We start from the raw sequence: 15618 nt of genomic DNA, 5'->3' as shown, positions 1-15618 counted from the left end.
AAAATCAAAGAGAGACAATATATTTAAAGAATATAGGGCTAAAAATCTTCTAAACCTGACAAAAGACAAAATTCAGAATCAGGAAACACATGTATCCAAAATTGGATAAGAAAAAGTAATCTCCATCTAGATTTAGAAGTGACATGGCATAACTTTTAAGACAGAAAATCCAACGCAGACAAGACAATTTTCCTCAAAGAGATATATAAAACGGCAGACTTTTCATGAGCAACAATAGAATACTGTCATCGCACAGACAAAATAAATTGTACATTCATCAATATTCTCTCTCAAGAACAAAGGTGAAACTAAAATACTTTACCACCAACAAACTTGAAGTAAAAGAACTGCTAAGGAATGCTATTCCAGAGAGCCTAAGATACAAGAGGAAATAGGAAAGAAATAATTTAGTAAACATGTAAGAAAATCTAACTCAACACTACAAATTAATGGCTAATTTATGGGGAATTAAAAAAAGACAACTAAAATGTTAGACAACAGTAGCATATAAATCAGGTGGAGGTGATCAGAGTTAAATTATTCTAAGATCTTTGCATTGGTCAGACAGGTGATTAAGATACTACAAAACTTTAGACTTTTTAAAGGCGCGTATAGTTCCAAACCTCTACAATGGGAGAAGGTGGGGAATGGAAACATTTCAATACAGAAAAGGACACAAAAGGAGAAAAAGAACTAAAGAAAAAAAATTGAAACAAGGAAATCAAAAAGCAAGATAATAAAATGAAACCCAAGTATACAATCACAATAAATTTAAATGGCCTGAACATTTCGGTAAAAGACAAAGATTAGGGGAGTGGATGTAGCTCACGTAGTTGAACCCTACTTCCCATGTAGAAGGTCCTGGGTTCAATGCCCAGTACCTCCTTGAAAAAACAAACAACAACAAAAAAACATAGATTAACTGACAAGATTAAAAGAAAAATCTGGTTATAGCCTTAAATGCTTCTAATAGGAAAGGCTGAAAATTAATGAGTTAAACATGCAATCTAAGTTAGAAAAATAACAAAAGAATAAACCCAAAGAAAGTAAAAAGAAAATAATAAAGAAAAACAAAAATCAATGAAATAAAAAGCAGAAGAGCTATAATAGAGGACTAATTAGGCCAAAAACTCATCCTTTACCCAGATTAATAAAATAAACCTTTGGCAAGGCTAATAAAGAAAAATAATATTCAAAATGAAAAAAGGAAATTAAGATATCATAAATGTGACATCGATAAATTTGAAAATTTTATTGAAATGGATAAATTTCTAAAACTTACCGTAAATGACAAAATGTAATAGAAAACCTGAACAGCCCTATTACTTTTGAACTGCTAATTATTATTAAACTACTATGTATAATTCTTCCACAAAGAAAACATTATACCCAAATGATCATACAGGTAAACTGCACCAAACCGTTAAGAAACAAATCACTCTAAACCAAATTCTCCAGGTAACAGAAAAAGAGAAATGACTCTCTAATTCATTGTATAAAAGCCAGTATTACCTTAATACCAAAATCAGACAAGAATCAATAAAGAAAAATGATAGGCAATACTACTCATAAACAGATACAAAAATCCTAAGTAAAATATTAGCATACCCAAAAGTGCATAAAAAAGATAACCTATAAGACCAATTTGGATTTATCTTAGAAATGGAGGAATGAAAATTAAGAACATAAAAAACTATGACTTGGGGAAGCAGACTTGGCCCAATGGATAGGGCGCCCGCTTACCACATGGGAGGTCCAAGGTTCAAACCCCGGGCCTCCTTGACCAGTGTAGAGCTGGCCCATGCGCAGTGCTGATGCGCACAAGGAGTACCCTGCCACACAGGGCTGTCCCCCACATAGGGGATCCCCACACACAAGGAGTGCGTCCCATAAGGAAAGTTGCCCAGTGCGAAAGAAAGTGCAGCCTGCCCAAGAATGGCGCCACACACACAGAGAGCTGACACAGCAAGATGACGCAACAAAAAGAAACACAGACTCCTGGTGCCGCTGATAAGGATAGAAGCGGTCACAGAAGAACACACAGTGAATGGACACAGAGAGCAGACAACTGGGGGGGCGGGGAAGGGGAGAGAAGTAAATTAATTAATTAATCTTTTCTTAAAAAACCTATGAATTGGAGTTATGTAACATATAACAGATTAAAGGGAAAAAAACCCACAAGATAGTCTTAACAAATACAGGAAAGTGCATGTCAAAATGGCAAAGACTACCCTAAATTAATAAAGGGTAGCTACAAAAAAACTCACAGCAAATCTCTTCCCTTTAAAATCAGGAATGAGACAGGTATAACCATTATAATCACTTCTAATGAACAACCATAATAATTTTCATTGAACATAGATCTAAAAACGTTACCGTAATTAAGAAAAATTAAAAGGGAAAAAATTGGAAAAGAAAAATAATAAAAACTATCACTATTTGCAGATGATATAGTTACTTATATAGAAAAGCCCAAAAGAATTCCAGAAACCATATTAGAAATAATAAGAGTTGCTAAAGATCAATATTTTAAAATCTATTATACTATTTACTAACAATAAACAGTATAAAATTAGAGTCTTAAAAACAACAGCAATTTACCTAAAAAAAATCACAAACCACCAATTTATAATAGCAACAAAAGCTATTAATACACAGGAATCAATATTACAAAAAACATGGTAGATTTGTATAGAGAAAATTTCAGAACTATATTAAAACACATTAAAAAACAAAATAAACGGAAATACATACCATATTCATTCAACTCTTCCCCAAACTGATTCAACAAATTCTAATTAAATCTCAAATGGTTTTCCCTGTCCTTAGACAAGCTGATTCTTGAAACATACATAAAAGAACAAAAAAGTACAAGCTCAGACTCGTCATCCCCAGATATGAAAATTTCTTTTAAAGCTGTAACATTAATCACTAAGGCAGGGTGGTATCAGCCTAGGGACAGATGAACTGACAAATGATTCAGAGAGCTGAGCCAAAAACAGACATGCAAACAGAGGCTAAATATGTAAAAGTGGTGGTATAGTAGATCACTGGTGTACAGAGAGCCAACTGCCAATTTAATGCATGATAGGGAAAATTACAACCCTACAGGGTTAAAAAAAAAAAAAAAAAAGTGGCTCACTACCTCATACCTTACATAAAAAGTCAATTCCAGATAGATTATCAACTTAAATGTGAAAAGCAACACTTAAAAAAAAAAAAAACCCACAAGTGAATGCCAGTATGATCCCAGAGCAGGGAAGATTTCCTTAAACAAAACACAAAAGAAGTTAACCATAAAAAACAAACAAACAAACAAAAAAACAATTAGATTACATTAAAACTAAGAACTTTTGTTCACCAAAATACATAATAAAGAAAGAAAAATCAGTCTACTACCTGGAAGATATTTATTTAAATGCATATAATCAATAAAGAATCAGTGTGCTAGCACATTAGGTTTAAAAGACAACCCAAAAGAAAACTGGGTAAAAGATATGACCAGATATTCACAAAAAGAGAAAAGAGAAGATCCATAAACATAAGAAATGATGCAGTCTCATCAATAATCAAAGAAATCCAGATTAAAACCACAACAAAATATCTTTCATAGCCATTAGATTGGCAAATATTAAGAAGTCAGATAGCAAATACAGAAGAGGTATAACAACTGCAACTCTTAGACACTGCCAATTAAAGTACATAAATTGCTAAAACTGCAGCCAAAAGTAAAAACCAGTACAACCACTTCAGAAAACAGTTTGGCATCATTCTGTAAAGTTCAACAGTCTCATACCCCATGATCCAGCATTTCACTCCTAGCATATAGCTTATTGGAGTGGTATTCCATCTTCTTTTTTGCTAACATATCCCAAAAAAAGCTTTTAAAAATTACACAATCTTTCATGTGTTAAGAGGACATTTTAAAAAATGTCATTATGAGTTTAAATAATTGTAAAGGATTAATTTCGAGAGTATCATGGTGACACTTAAAAATAAAATTGATGTCATTCATTTAAATAATTACTGTAATTACTGCATGCAGTTGATTGAAATGTAAGTATATATATCTATAATTAAACCCCCCAAAAAAGTGAAATTTTATTGGAAATGCATCTCCTGAGGTCCTGGATCAGGGCAATGCTCTAGTAAGAAGATTCCAAGTGGGTGAGGAGGATGCCTTTCTTTTGTAAAGTGGCAGGGCTACTGGTGAAGGGAAGGTGGGAAAGGGCAATCAGCAGAGTTCTCTATCACAGGCCTCAGGCATTACCAATTTCAGGAAAGAGCACAAATGAAATTTAAGGATCTAGAAGTCAATTAATACCACCTCTGCCCAAGTACTCCTAGAATGTCTTTAGCCTCCATTCCTCCCCAGGGTACATCCCCCAGCGGGAAAACTAAAAAATTCTTGCAAGTGGGTAACATGTCAAGAACCTTCATAACATCAAATCTAGAAACAACCAAAATATTTATCAACAGGATGAATTGTGTTTTATCCACCTATGGACTATTATATAGTAATGAAAACTAGTGACTTACACCTGTACACAATTATATTAGTGACCCTAAGAAACATAATGTTGAATGAAATAAGCAAGTCCCAGAAAAATATATCTAGTATGAGTCCCCTGTTTTTAAAACTCAAAAACAAGAGAAACCATAAAAGGCAAGGAATGACACAAAATTCAGGAATACAGTCACCTCTAGAAGTGAGTACCTGTAATATTGGTAATTTTGATTCTTGGACTGAGTGGTGAATTCATGGGTGATCATTTTACTTGTTTGCTTCATACCTTGCATATATGTTACATATATTTTATATGTAGCAAATATTATATGAAAATAAAGAGGAAATGAACATTAAAAGAAACCATTTACCATTATGAAAGAAATCTTTAATTAAATCATCTCATCGGCCGATAAAGAAGTTCAGAAACCATGGAAATGATCTATATACATCAACCATAAGAACTGACATACATTAGATACATAATAAATATTTACTGGAAATAACCATATGAAGACCAAATGCGATAGAAACTGAGCCAGTCAGTTGTCAGATGAGCCCATAGGCTTACACACAGGGCTAGGGCAAAACCCAATGTGCAGCAAGCAACTTCTGCAATAATAAAGTTATAAGGAGGTTGGTCATTAAAGAGAAGGCAAAAATATTTTAAAAGTCTGATATCACAAAGGTTTGGCAAGGATGTAAGAAAATGAGTGTTTTCACTCAACACTAGTGAGTGTGAAAATTGGTACAACCACTTGGAGAGCTTCTGTGATGTCTGGTTAAGCTTGAATATGCACATATCTTACTACTCAGCATACCCATTTTTAGGTATATTTCCTAGAGAAACTTTCAAATGTGTGCATAAGCACATGGGCACAAAGATGATTAATGCAGAATTATTTTAAGAGTCAAAAACTGGAAACAACTTCAAAATCCGAAACAGAGAAATGGATATATTATGGTATATTCATACGAAGGAATTTTATACCAATTAAAATGAATGAATTGAAGATAACTCAATCTTCCAATTTATTCATATGTAAATCTCAAAATGTGATTCTAAGTTTAAAAAAAAAAAGGCAAGTTGCAAGAAGGCATATAGTTTAATACCGTTAGTAAAGTTTAAAAACACACAACGCTTGTTTTTGGATTCACGTAACTGACTAAAGTACAAAATATGCAAGGGAATGCTATACACACACCTGAATACAGCGTTACCTCTAGGAAAGGAGGGGGAGGAAGGGAGAACATCTCCAAGACTTGTATTCTTTTATTTCTTAAATAAAAAATCTTAATTTGGTAAAAGTTAACATCTTGTCAAATCTTAGTCATGGATTGGTTAAATTTCCCCTGTGCATCTTGTGTGTAAAATATTCCAGAAATTAAAAAGAAAAATTAGGCAGAGAAATAGACACCAAAATGCAGCCTTTCAGCAAGAGAAAACAAAAACAGGTTTGAAGTTTTTGTCTCTGCGTAACCTTATAATAGACCGCATTTTCCTTAAGATAAAATGAAAATTTCTTGCAATAAAAAAACGCCCTAACTATAGCCGTAATTGTGAGGAAATTGCACCCCAAGGGGGGTAGTAAAACGTATGAGATTTCTTTCTCCCTTGTTTCCCTCGCCAGGATGTTGGGCAGAACCAAAGAGATAATGCATGTTAAAACCATAAAACGGTATATAGACCGTTTTGTAATTTAAGTATGATCACGAGCGCCCAGGGTCGCTAGAACCAAAGTATTTTGGAAGGTTTTTTGAGTCTAGGGCTCCTCTAGGAAAGGTCCTGGTAGCTACGCCTCGACTCGCTCCTGGTTCCCCCAACCTGTCCCCGGGACAGCCTGGCTCGACAACACTACGGAGGAGCTGGCCTGAGTCGCTACTATCCTGCCCCTTCGCCTCGGCCTCTGGGGAAGGAAGGATGCTCCGGAGACCAGGAGGAGGGAGAAGCAAGGGGTGTACGCTCCCCCACCCAGGTCCATTCCTTGGGGAGGGGGCAAGCCCTGGGCTCTGCTGCCAGTTCTCACGAAAACAGGTGGCGGAGTCGTGGGGTACACACACGCACACACAGAGCACGGCGCGCACGACGTCCACGAACGAAAGTCGCAGACAAGAGATCACGCGCGACCGGACACGAGCGCGGGCGACACTCAGGGCGGGGGGGGGGGGGCGCCTCACCTGCGGGGGGCGCGGCCACGCGCACCGGGGGCGCGCAGCCCACACACCAGGGCAGAGACGCTAATGGGGCCCCCCTACAAGCGCGGGCGCGGACGCAAGGGGGCCAGGTGGGGACACTCACGCAGAGGGGACGCGCGCAGGCTTGGGGGGGGGGGCCCTCACCGAACTGGGAGCGTCCCCCACCCACGGCGAGGCAAGGCGAGCGCGGACACGGGATGGACGCACAAAAGGGTCCGTCCTCCCCTCGTCCGGACACCCAGAGGGCTCACGCTTGCAGAAGGAAGACCCCAGACAAAAGGGGGACACACCCACTGGGCCAAAGCCGACCACACCCCTCGGCGCCTGGACACCCCATCCCGCGCGGACACACAGCGAGGGACGCGGGCGATGCGCACACACCCACATTCACCACACACCCACGCAGGGCTGTGGAGACCAGGTCCCCTCCCCCCGGGCATCTCGGCGTTGGCGGGAGAAGGCGCCACGTCGGGAGCCCAGCCGCGCGCCAGGGACGCACTCACCTGGGCCCGAGGCCCAAGAGCCCCGGACGCGGCAGCCGCCGCCGCCGCCGCCGCCGCGGGCGCTCCACGTCAACCCCGCGGAGGGAGGGGGCGGGCGGCGGACACATCACGTGGGCGCTGCGCACATGCGCGGTCGCACCGCACCGCCCCCTCATGCCGCTGCGGCGAGCGCCTTGCTCCCGCGGGTCCCTACGCTGCCGTCTTCAGTCCGCCGGCTCCGGCGAGGGCCGCCGTGCGCCTGCGCCTGGGCGGGCGCTGACGCACCTTCGCCGGCATCTCTGTTGCCCCCTTCTCGCCCCCTGCAGCTCCCGGGTCGGCGCTTGCGCAGAGGCCTCAGCGCTGAGGTGGCTAAGTCGGCGGGAGGGGTGCGTGAGGGCCCCTCGGCCGAGGCCTCCGCACTCAGCCCTTGAACGAGCCCCCGAGTGGGAAACAAGCCCACGGAGAGGGCAGGGCCGGGGGGGAGGGTGTATGTGCCGCGCGGGGCCCGTTTTTTGCTGTTCCCCGCCTGTCTTCCCTTGCCCGTGGGAAAGTGAAGCTTTCGGAGCCGGAGCGGCGTCCGTCCCCCACCCCCCAGCTCCAACCCGCCCCCCCTCCGCTGCAGCCTGCGCGCGCTCGCGCACGCGGCCGAGTGTTGGGGGACTGTTGCGCAGTTTGCAGTGGTGTAGACAGAAATAAAAACCTGCAGAGGCCTTGCCCAAAGCCAAGCGACGAGGTTAGGATAGACCAATGGCGGAGGGGGGTAGATCGCTGACGAATTACTGTTTCTTTTCCACAGATCGTCTTAAGCTACAGGGAAAATGGTAGAAAATTCACCGTCGCCATTGCCAGAAAGAGCGATTTATGGCTTTGTCCTATTCTTAAGCTCCCAATTTGGCTTCAGTAAGTATTTCCCGGATGGATGGCGAGGAACCTTGGCTAGTATTCAAGAACAAGGAAGGGTTGCATTTGTTCTTAGAATGTGTACACATCATTCTTTCTACCAGTGTGTCTATTTAAGGAAACGTAAAGGAGTTCCTGTCTGTTCAGGGCATTCTAATATGCCAGGAACGGGTCTGAAAGCTTTTTCTCAACAGATGTTTATACAGCACCAGATGGCAAAGTGAATACAACCCGGTCCATGCCCCTAAGAAGGTCCTGGTCCTGTGGCCAAGACACACCGGAGTAAATGTACAGTGACAGGTGCCATGGGAGGCGAGTGGAGGGACGAGGAGGTCAGAGTTCGCTTTCTCCTGGGCACATTATCACTGGCACTAGACTGAAGGCCTTGGATGAAGGCATGATGAGGTTTGGAAGTGAGTGTTGTGGATGGCTCCAGTGTTGGCTGCCAGAATGGTGAGTGAAGGGAATTAGGCTGTAGAAGTCAAGTTGAAAGTTGGGCGTTTTAGGTCCTGGATCTCGTTTAATCCTCGTAAAGGCCCATTTGACAGACAGGGAAACTGATGCTTACTGAGACACTGATATGGTAAGAGTCACACAGCAGGTCCCAGGTCTTCCCCAAAAGGATTTGGGAATTATGAGGGAAACAAGGAGAAAAAGCAGGGTGCCCCCATCCAACTTTCTGGAATTTCCTAAAAACCAGGGAAGTGAGGAGTGATAGTGCTGAAGAATTCTACCTGCCCCATCAGTATACTTACTGAGCTGTTGGCTGTGGCTTCTCCTGACCCCATGGAGTATCTGTGTGATACTTAACCTGCTTGAGTCTTCAGGTTCCTCATCTGTAAAAGAGTACCGAGAAACTGTTCATTGAATACTTACTCACAGTCCTGTGAGATACTGTTGTTATTGTCCTGGTTTTACAGATTTGAATATCGAGGCATCCAGGGAGGTTTAAGTAACTTGCCCTCATCACACAGCCAGTAAAGATAAGAGCAGGAATTTGGACCCAGATACACAGACTTCAGAGTTTGTTCTCATAAACACTTCACTCTGCTGCCTCTTAGGGCTGTTGTGAAGACCAATTGGGGTAATTTATATATAAAGTACTTAAAACAATGCATGCGATACTGTAACTTTTTTCTTCATCATCATTTTCATAAATCCCTGGCTTATAAAGTATTTGAAGGATTAAGAACTATAAAAATAAATAAAATCATTGGCTTTAAGACTTAACTCCCATAATGCCCACAACACAACCAAAAATTAATTCAGTAGGTGATTTTGAGTGCCTACTGTATGCCAGGCATTGTTAAAGGTCACGGAGGAACAAAACAGACAAAAAGTTCCTGCCCTCATGGAATTTTCATTCTAATGGAGGGAGATGGGCCATAAATGTAGTAAACAAGTAAAATGTACAAATGTCAGATGAGAAGAAATCAAGCAAATAAGGAGGATTAAGAGTGGGAGGAGGTTGCAGTTTTAAATAGAACAGGAAGGGCTTCATTGAGAGATTAGGTTTTCTCAAAGACATGAAAAGGGAGGGAGTTCACCATGTGGCTCCATGAGGAAAGCATCCCAGACAGAACAGCCAATGCAAGGAGAGAGGAAGAAACAAGCCTCTGGGTTCTAGGAACACCAGGAGACCAGGAAGACTGAAGGAGAGTGAGGCAGAAAGTAGGAGGAAGAGGTCAGGAACCAGTACCAGTAGTGATGATAAAACTAGGTGGTGGGTACAGGAGGGTTACAGGATTCTCTCTGTACGCTGAAATATTTATTGACCTAAAACAGTCAAGATAATTACGATAGTGATCATAACTTTGAAGGAAATAATGAAGAATAATATGGGGCAATACTAATTTCTTTGGTGTTGAAATTGCTAGTCTCAATCCTAAAACCTGAGTGGTATTCTTCACTTATCCTTTTCCTTCTCTCCCTAGTGCAGCCTCATACTGCCTCTGATCTTATCACCATCAAATACGTCCTCTGCACAGCAACTAAAACAGCCCACTCAGGATGCAAATCTGGCCTCCCCCTGCTTAAAACCATTTTGGCTGGAGCATGAATGGTTATTTCTCTTAGTTTTCTATATGTTTTAAGTTTAAAGAAAATTTCAATTTCCCAACTGTTTCTTTTTCTTCTTATAAGTTTGCCCCTTGCATAGGGCCAGGCACAAAGTAAATGCTCACAAAGTCTCATTTATTTTAATTAATAAAACTAAGTAAATCATTTCCACTTATGGATTTATATTAGTTTCCCCACAGTTGGTATTATGTCCACTTTAAAAGCTATCTCAAGGGGAGCAGATGTGGCTCAACCAGTTGAGCACCTGCCTCCCACATGGGAGGTCCCCGGTTTGGTGTCTGGTGCCTCCTAAAAAAAAAAAAAAATGAGAAACCAACTCAGGGGAGCCCATGTGGCTCAGTGGTTGACTGCCATCTTCCTGCATGTGAAGTCCCAGTTTCAATCCCTAGCCCCGGTACTTCAAAAAAAAATACCTTAAGCTTTAAGCCCGTCCCTTGCTACCTTTTCCCTTGGGCTGTCCCATCAAGCCACACCAAAACCTCTCTTCAGATTCCTCATGCTTTCTCTGTGGATCATTACAGGAAACACCATTTTCTCTTAGGTGCCGGCCATCTAACCATATACATTTTTAGTCTGGCTAACCTCCTATTCATCCCTCACATCTCAGTTTAGCCACTTTCCTGGCCATTTCCACCACCACCAGTCTGGATCAGGGGCCGTCTTTTGTGCTCCCATGTCATTTATTAATATTAGCATTTTTGACATGTTGTGAAAATATAATTTAATTATCTCTATTTCCCAGTAGATTTTTTTTTTAAAGATTTATTTATTTATTTAATTCCCCCCCCCCCCCGGGTTGTCTGTTCTTGGTGTCTATTTTGCTGCGTCTTGTTTCTTTGTCCGCTTCTGTTGTCGTCAGCGGCACGGGAAGTGTGGGCGGCGCCATTCCTGGGCAGGCTGCTCTTTCTTTTCACACTGGGCGGCTTTCCTCACGGGCGCACTCCTTGCACGTGGGGCTCCCCCACGCGGGGGACACCCTTGCGTGGCACGGCACTCCTTGCGCGCATCAGCGCTGCACGTGGCCAGCTCCACATGGGTCAAGGAGGCCCGGGGTTTGAACCGCAGACCTCCCATATGGTAGACGGACGCCCTAACCACTGGGCCAAGTCCGTTTCCCCCCAGTAGATTTTAAGCTCAGGGAGGACAGGAGTCATCTTTTTCAGGTTTACCATTTTATCTCAAGCCCCTGACATAACAAAATTTTATGTCACATGTTTGTCAAGAAAAAAATTAATTCCCCATCATCGCTGATTTAGGTAGTTTGAAATTTGTTTCTGCAACTTACTTTGGCAAATGATTTGAACTTTCCATTTTCTTATCTGTAAAAATGGCATACATACCTCAGGATTGTTTTGAGGAATAAATGAAATAATGCATGTAAAGTACTTATAATTGGGCTTACGCCACAGTGAATAATCAGATGTTAGCAATTACTATTATATAGGGACAATAGTAAAGGGTATCAAAAAGTCTTGAGATTGAGGAAAATAAGATAGTACTCTGGGAGATAAGGAGAAACTCAATGCAGTGGACCAGAGCAAAGATAAATTTAAACAGCTTCAAGTCTGTAATTATTGCAACTCTGAGGATGATATATTGAACATCTGTGCATAAAGCAAATTGCTAGGTACTGTAAGGATTACAACAATTCCTAAGGCACAATTTCTGTCCTTAAGTTGCTTACAACATAGCGTAAGAGTTAAGACATTTTAAAAAAAAGTGGCTGTAATACAAGTTAATTAACTAGGTAACTAATAAGGTAAGAATTGTAATATAAGGTGCTTTTACAGAATGGCACAAATGAGGACCTAGAAGCGTTAAAATCATTTCTGAATGAATAAGGGAAAGCTTCAAAGGAGATTTTTGTTTAAACTGAACCTTGGTATATTGAATATGTGCCTTACTTGTTTTTCTCTCTCTGTGTCCCTCCTCTTCCATAGTACTATATCTTGTGTGGGCTTTTATTCCTGAATCTTGGCTAAACTCCGTAGGCTTAACCTATTGGCCTCAAAAGTAAGTATAAGATGTATTCACCAAATGCAATGAATGTCTCATCATGATGGAGGAGATTGTTGTTATGGGGGGAGGAGTGGGGTGAGGGGGTGGGGGGTATATGGCGACCTCATATTTTTTGAATGTAATATTAAAAAATAAAGACAAAAAAAGAAGATATATACATATTTTTTAAAAAGTAAGTATATTTTTTCAGATAAAATAAGAGTATGTGAATGCTGTTTTAAATGACCAGATTTTTTCATTAAGACTACCCAATTATTAAATATTGATTATTTTAAGATCCATGAATAGCAATTCTGAAACTTTCTAAAGGTCATTATTGATACACCTCTAATTAAAGATGGTAGGTTGAGCCTGTGGTTTTTCTCCCATTTCCTCTCAAAATTTCAGTAAAATGACCCTACAGGGGGAAAAAAAATACTTAAGGTACAAGCCCACAAGAACAAAGAATGGGATAGTAGATAAGACATATCACAAAATTTGGGGATGTAGAGAGAAAAATCTATGAGAGGGAACTGACTTAGTTTCTGTTTTTTCCACATTGCTAAAATAAGGAAATCAGCGAGAATATCTGTGCTGTAGAACATCTGAAAGGCTCAGACATTTGGAGATAACCAGGTGCCTCTTAACATGACAGTTCTACATTGGGCTATAAACAGTGTTTAAGAAGCAGTTAGACCCTCAGACTTCCTTCCCTCAGCCCTCCAAGCTAGGAGACTGACTTGACCCTCCCTGGTAGAAGACAAGTTTTATTCTGTGGAGAGAGAGAATTAGAGTCTCTAGCCTCGGGGACACTAGGGGAAAGGCTGTTGGGTTAAAGGGAAATCAAGCAAACAGACAAAAAGATGTAATTATTAATTCCAGGGTGAGAAAAGTTGTACATGAAAAAAAGATGATGCAAAAAGGTATTCAGTTGCAACCATTATTTACATTGTCAAGGAATGTGAGAGGGCAGGGTGCAAAAAGAATTAAATTCCTCACCTCCATATTAGGAAGCCATGAGAAAATGTCTGAAGTTGAAAAAAATCAAGAAATAATAATATGAGCATGTTATTAGAAATGTGGTGATATGTACTAGGAGAGACAGCTAAGGTGTTGAAAGCATGCACTTTCAGGGAATGAGACTAGGGTGGGGACAGGTAGGATAGAGAACTGTTGAACTATTTGATTGACCTCCCCCCCTCGTCTGCTCTGTGTCCATTTGCTGTGTGTTCTTCTGTGTCTGCTTTTCTTCTCTTTAGGCAGCACCAGGAAGTGATCCTGGGACCTTCTGGAGTGGAAGAGAGGTGTCAGTCTCTTGCACCACCTCATCTTCCTGGTCTGCTGTGTCTCTTATTGTCTCTCCTCTGTGTCTCTTTTTGTTGCACCATATTGCTGCGCCAGCTCTCCACTTGGGCCAGCTTGCCACGTGGGCCAGCACTCCTGTGCAGGCCAGCACTCTGCTTGGGCTAGCTCGCCCCATGGGCCAGCACTCCGTATGGGCCAGGTCTCCACTCAGGCCAGCTCACCGCGCAGGCCTTCTTGCCTTCACCAGGAGGCTCCAGGAATTGAACCCTGGACCTCCCATATGGTAGACAGGAGCCCAGTCACTTGAGCCATATCAACTTCCCCATTACTGACTCTTGAGACTCTTTAAGATGTCTGTCACTTACTTTATTATTTCCTCCTGCAGGTACTGGGCAGTCGCTTTACCCATCTACCTCCTTATTACTATAGTGATCGGTTATGTACTCTTATTTGGAGTTAACATGATGAGTACCTCGCCACTCAACTCCATTCATACAATCACAGGTACATTTCTATAAAGGAAAGTGCTGGGGCAGTGGAGGACCTGAATATTGGCATTTTATCAAGTAAAGCAATCAAGAATAGGTTACAATAGGTGACACATAGTAGCCAGGAAGAAAACCTATGAGGACTAAATACAAAGTTATAGAGGAACGAAATAATTTCTGATGAATGTGCTGTTTAGAGTACTAGTTTAACATGTATGTTTTCCCATAAAAACCACAAGTACATACATTCCTTGGCAACTCTGCCTGAAAAAAACTTATTTAATAGGCCCTGTTCATCCAGGATGGCAATAGGGACTTGCAGGCCTTGTGCCAGCGGAGGGCTTTGGTGGGAGGGAACACGGGGTCCTCCTCGGGATCTCGGTGCACATCTTGTCCCAATTAAGTGGATAGACCAGCCACAGCATGTTTTTGTAGTTTTATTTTTTTTTAATAGTTCTTTTATTTCAAGCCCAAAGATTAAAGTAGGCATATTCCCAAGCTTGCCTAGATTCTAGAAAGTGGTCTTTTTAGTTTCCTGGAATAATTTTTCTACTTCTCAAAAATGTTTTTTCCTGAGCCTATACAATATATTTGAAAATCAATCACAGTATTTTTACATTTCTTTCCTGTTAACTTACTATATGAATAACTGTAATATTGACTAGAATTACAACAAATAGTTTATGCGAAGAAGAAATATTGTTAAATTTGCATGAATGATTTTACCAAATGATTTAATAGAGACATTTATTCTAATGGGAGGATTTAAATGTTTAAGTCTGTTAAACATGGTAATTTATCATTACCCAGACATTAATCTCATAAATTATGTGATGGTTCTCCATCCACTGCAATGACTGTAGAAAGACCAGCTTGGTTAAACAGAGGTTTCTATCCTTTTCTTGCAGATAACTATGCTAAAAATCAACAGCAGAAGAAATACCAAGAAGAAGCTATCCCAGCATTAAGAGATATTCCTATTAGTGAAGTAAACCAGATGTTCTTTCTTGCAGCCAACAAACTTTACAACAAAAACTGAATTTATATAGACATATTAACACCGAGCATTTATTTATAAGTTATTGACATAAGAATTTTGATTTAACTTTATTATTAATAACTGGTATTGAGATTTTTTTTTTAAAAATGTAATATAAGTTGAACTTCTCTTAGATTAAATTCCATTAATACTGCAAATATCCATTCATAAAATAAAACACTGCAGACTTTAAAAAAATAAGTGTCAGTGTAAAAAAGAAGTCCCTCCTGAAAGGCATTTATGTTATAACTTGCATAGGGCAATTATGTCCCTTATCCTGTTTGTCTTTCAAGGCCAGAATTCAAGCTCTTAGATGTGGGGAAAGAGTACAGTTATTATATGTGTCCTTGCTATCAGATTCATGTGTAAGACACAAATATTTGAGTACTTACTGTGTACCAAGTGTTTTTCTAGGCACTGACTGTGCAGTAGTGAAAAGATTCTCATTCAGAAAGCTTACATTTTAGAGGCAGGTAGAGACAGACTAAACAAAAAACAAGCATAGTATTAATGTTAATGAATGCTATGTTGAGAATTAAGATACTATAATGTTCTGAGGAGTAAAGGGATGACTTTTAGATTAGGTGCTCAAGGAAGGCCTCTCAGAGGCAATAGGGGTTGCGA

The 15618-nt window shown here is 40.8% G+C and overlaps 1 protein-coding gene across 4 annotated transcripts in view; it reads right to left on the bottom strand.

The window, feature by feature from the left end:
• Positions 1–7289, bottom strand: part of TTC3 (tetratricopeptide repeat domain 3) — a 102164-nt gene extending 94875 nt beyond the window's left edge. For 2 of the 4 annotated variants that reach the window (XR_011648720.1, XM_058296223.1), the window contains exon 1: positions 7207–7289. The gene's annotated coding sequence lies outside the window, so the exon portion shown is untranslated. The remainder of the gene's footprint in view (positions 1–7206) is intronic. The other 2 variants (XM_058296222.2, XM_071214968.1) reach the window with 2 other exon arrangements.
• Positions 7290–15618: the final 8329 nt, after the last annotated feature.

The sequence above is a fragment of the Dasypus novemcinctus genome, chromosome 4 (genome assembly GCF_030445035.2).
Source record: "Dasypus novemcinctus isolate mDasNov1 chromosome 4, mDasNov1.1.hap2, whole genome shotgun sequence".
NCBI lineage: Eukaryota > Metazoa > Chordata > Mammalia > Cingulata > Dasypodidae > Dasypus > Dasypus novemcinctus.
Note: the sequence above shows the minus strand (reverse complement) of the source record. Positions and strands in the feature narration are given on the sequence as shown.